This window comes from Bos javanicus, chromosome 25 (assembly GCF_032452875.1).
Source record: "Bos javanicus breed banteng chromosome 25, ARS-OSU_banteng_1.0, whole genome shotgun sequence".
Classification (NCBI taxonomy): Eukaryota; Metazoa; Chordata; class Mammalia; order Artiodactyla; family Bovidae; genus Bos; species Bos javanicus.
This window is the reverse complement of record NC_083892.1, coordinates 41,587,339-41,591,469: the sequence shown is the minus strand read 5'-3', so window position 1 is coordinate 41,591,469 and position 4,131 is coordinate 41,587,339. Positions and strand designations below refer to the sequence as shown.

The window sequence follows — 4,131 nt, the reverse complement described above, 5'->3', positions numbered from 1 at the left end:
AGGAGGAGGTCAGCTGAGACAGGGGTCTGGGTTTTACTCTGGGGTCTTCACAGGGATGGGGGGTGTGGCCTGGGATCCACTGGCTGCCTTGTGGGGGCTGCCACTGGAGCCGAGAGAGGGCCTGGGTGTCACAGGAGAGGCGGACAGCAACCCTGGCGCAGGCAGGGCCACGGTGGGGGAGGGGAGGGCAGTGCTTCGGGTTTTCACACCCTGGTCGGTCGCTGGCAGGTGTAAGCAGACTCCCGGCCAGGGCCGCGCAGGGCCTCTCCGATTCCACCCAGGACCCGGCCCGCTCGCCGCCCCTCGCCTGCACGCGCCACCCTCACCATGAGATTGAATTTATAGCGGACTCCAACACATTTAAATCCATTTATTGCAAAATTACTTTTCAATAATTATATCACCATGCCGACTCTGTTGCATAATGAAATTAGCATGAGAGATATTAGAGAGAATATAAAATTATAAGAAATATTGAAATACCTCTTCCCGTCTGTCTCCATGAAGCCCCGTAGCTTAACCGGGAAGCGGGCACACCTCACGGATGGGATTGGAATGCATAGAGGGTAGTTTTATAATGTCTTTTGTATAAATTAATTATAACAGTTATTGCAGCTCTCCATTATTGGATTGAAATTTCCCTCCACCAGAGCCGATTAAGGGAGAACAGGACCCTTGCTGGTGGCCCCAGGGTGGAGGGGCTGAGGGAGGGGCAGGGGACAGGCCTGGACTTTGTGGTCACACAGGTCACAGTTCAAATTTGGGTCCTGCTGTGTGTCTCCAGCAAAGTGACTTAACTTCTCTGATCTTGGGTTTCCCCTCAATTACTAAAAAAAAAAGAAGAAAACCACTAGTAACTCAGCCGCGGTGCAGGAGGAAGAAAAGAGCGTGTGTTGAGTGCTGGTAAAGGCAGTGCCACAGTTAAGTGTCTCCGCACGGCAAGCAGCTGCGGGCCCCGCGGCCTACCGCAATAGTGAATGCTGGCTTCGCGGCAGGTTTCCAGGGTCATGGATGGGAGGGCGGCTTGGTTGGGGGTCTGGCTCAGGGTCTCCTACTTCTGCTACAGGACTCAGCTGGGGCTGGGTCACCTGAAGGCCCACCGTAGGCCAGAGGCTCCCGTCCAGGTGGCTGGTGGCCGATGGCCGGGGTCCCGGTGCCTGCCTCCCGGCCCCACACAAGCTGAGAGTCCTCACGGCCCCATGGCTGGCCTCCTATAGCCAGCAACCCAGAAGAGCAGCGTCCTCCATGGCCTGCATCAGGGGTCACAGGCCGGTGTGTCCCCCGACTCCGATTCATCATGGGAGGGGGCAACGCGGAGGCATAAGGACCGGGAGTCCAGCATCCCTGGCCACGTCCCTCGCACCTCTCCCTGGGGTTCGGTGGGAGGGTCTCCACGGCTGGCCAGGGCACGCTATCCCTGAGGAGGGCCTGTGCTCTTGTCCAGCCCAGTCTGCTCACCCGGGGCCCGGCCCCTCCCCTCCAGGTTGGGGTCGGGCTCTGGGAGAGGGGGGAGGAGGCCCCGAGTGAGCAAGGGCAGAGGCTGGAAGATGAGGATGCAGGAGCGGGACCCAGGCCCCCGAGCCGCGGAGGCTGTGCCTGGGGGGCCGCAAGGGTGGGCCTCGGCCCCCTCTGCCCGCAGAGGACCCCACTCTGGACCCAGGGTCGTTAGTAGGGGCCCCCTCAGTGGCCTCACTCTTTGGACCTCATCCAGAGACCAGCTCTAACTTACTCGTGAGGCGGGGAGGCTGTTTACGGGGCCGGAGCCGCCAGTCCAATCGATGCGGTGCTGAGAGTAGACGACCAGCCCTGCAGCGTCTGGAGTTTAACTGCAGGATGTGCGCTTTCCGGGGGGCCCTCGCCCCTGCGTGTGCCCCAGAGAGCCCGGGGTTAATTGATGCAGCCCTTTGCTCCCCGACCACGGGAGCCCCTTAAGTTTATTAAACTAATGCGTTTCATGAAGCGCTCATCCCCAGGAACACGATTAACAGAAAAGCGTTCCTTTCCCTGCAGTGGGACACCCCAAACTGGGGAAGAAGGCAGAGGTGGGACACCCCTAAATTTAGGAAGCAGGCAGAGGGGTGCAGAGCACCAGTAGGCCACCCGTGCAGACAAACGCCCACCTGTGGCCCCAGAAGCCACGCAGCTCTTGATGCTGAGACCTGGCTTGACCAGGTCCCTCAGCCTCCTTGTCCCTGCTGCCTCTCTCCGGGTCCACGTGTGGTTCTCTCCGCAGGGTGGGTGGCCAGCGGACCCCTGGACCCCAACTGAGGGGAGGGGAAAGGGCCTTCACACTGCCTACTGGGATGGGCCTCAACACTTTCCTCTCCACTTGCCTGACTCTCACGAAGCCCAGGGTCACTCCAGGGTCCATCTCCCAGCCCAGGGGCCCAGGGTACACAAGAACATTTCCCAGTTTATTTACTTGCTGAATGGCTAATGTTTAAGATTTTAAAAGGAGAGGGCTATGTGCGCACCCCAAAGAAGCCAGAGGCTACCTATGAAGTGTCCATAGCACCAGAAACTGGGAGGAACAATGCATCCTTCCGTAGAGGATGGATAAATAAGCCTTGGGGCATTCGAGCAGTGGAGTACTATGCAGCACTGACAAAGAACAAGGGCTGCCTGCACGCCACAGACGGGTCTCAGCACGTGACGATGAGTGAAGTGGCCTCCCGGGGCTCCACACGGGGGCCCCGTGGTGGAGCTGCACTGCTGGATCCACTGAGCTGCTCGCCTGGGAGCAGGCACTTTGTGGAACGTGGCTTTGGGGGCTTATTTTTTTAAGCAGAGAAGGGTTTACAGAGAAAAGATTTCATCTCACTGTCTCCAGCCCAGCGAGCTCCCCTCTCAGAGTCAATGTTGACGTTGCCCTGGGAGCCCTTCCAGAAACATCCCGTACACACACGTAAGAGCAGGTATGGCTCTGCAGGTGGAACAGACACCCCAAGCGATTGTGCTGATGCTTGAGCCAAGACCCCGGTCCAGGACAGTGAGCTTTATACCTTCAGGGGGACAGCGAGCAGGGCCTGGGTGAGGGGGTCCATTCCTGAGAGTGTTGACTAAGAAACACTTCCATTATTCATGGATTTTCCAGAAAACCTTGAAAGTCGCATTGTGGGCCACCCGTGACAAGTTGTCTGCAGAAGTGTCTCCCAGGACCCAGGGTGACTGGCGGGGCCGGGAGTGAATTGAAGACGCCGGTCTCTTGTTCAAAAGCTGGAAAAGGTGACCCTGGAGAAGCCCACCCAAGGCTGCTCCTGCTCTTCTGCGGCCCCCCTCCTGCCGAGCAGAAAGTCTCACGACCCTGCGAAGAGATGCCAAAACACTGTCAGGCAGCGAAACACACATAACGTAAACTTACCACGTTAAGCATCTGTCAGCACCCAGTTCAGAGGCAGTAAGAGCATCCGCGTTCTCGTGCAACTGCCGCCACCATCATCTCCAGAACGTTCTCACCTTCCCCAACCAAGACTCTGTCGCCATGGACACTAACTCCCCACGCCCCCAGTCCCTGGCCTCCACCCCCTACTTCCTGTCTCCGTGACCCTGACTCCCCTGGGGACCGCACAGAAGTGGAGTCGCCCAGTGTCTGTCCGGTGTCTGCTTATTTCACTGAGCATCACGTCCTCAAGGTCCATCCGCGCTCCGGCAGGAGTCAGGGTTCCCTCCGTGAATCACAGTCCAGCATGTGGAAGGAGCACGCTGTGCTTACATCACCATCGACGGGCACTTGGGTGGCTCCACTGTCTGGTCACTGTGAGTGACGCTGCTCTGAACACGGGCACAGAAGTATCTCTTCGAGTCTCTGCTGTCAGTTCATTGTGTATAGACCAAGAAGAGGGGTGATTCCATTTCATTTTTTGAGGAAGCATCGCACTGTTTCCCGTGGTGGCTGCACCGTTTTACGCTCCCACGGGCGGTGCTCCAGTGTCTCCAGGTCCTCATCGACACTTGCTATTTTCCATTTTACTTACATCTTTAGAATAGCCGTCCTAATAGGTGTAAAGTGGTAGTTACCTCATTGTAGGTGTTGAGAGAGGGCATCAGAGAGCAGATGCACTGAAACCATACTCACAGAAAACTAGTCAATCTAATCACACTAGGACCACAGCCTTGTCTAACTCAGTGAAA

At 57.3% G+C, this 4,131-nt stretch overlaps 1 long non-coding RNA gene across 2 annotated transcripts; it reads right to left on the bottom strand.

Moving 5' to 3' along the window:
• Positions 1 to 356: 356 nt before the first annotated feature.
• Positions 357 to 3,537, bottom strand: LOC133238831 (uncharacterized). 2 transcript variants are annotated; one of them, XR_009733650.1, is made up of 3 exons: positions 3,362 to 3,537; positions 1,730 to 1,861; positions 357 to 827 (listed from the first exon to the last, which is right to left on the bottom strand). It is a non-coding gene; the product is annotated as an uncharacterized LOC133238831 (long non-coding RNA). The 2 variants fall into 2 exon arrangements; XR_009733651.1 differs by having other exon boundaries at positions 1,730 to 3,537.
• Between the last annotated feature and the right edge of the window lie 594 nt (positions 3,538 to 4,131).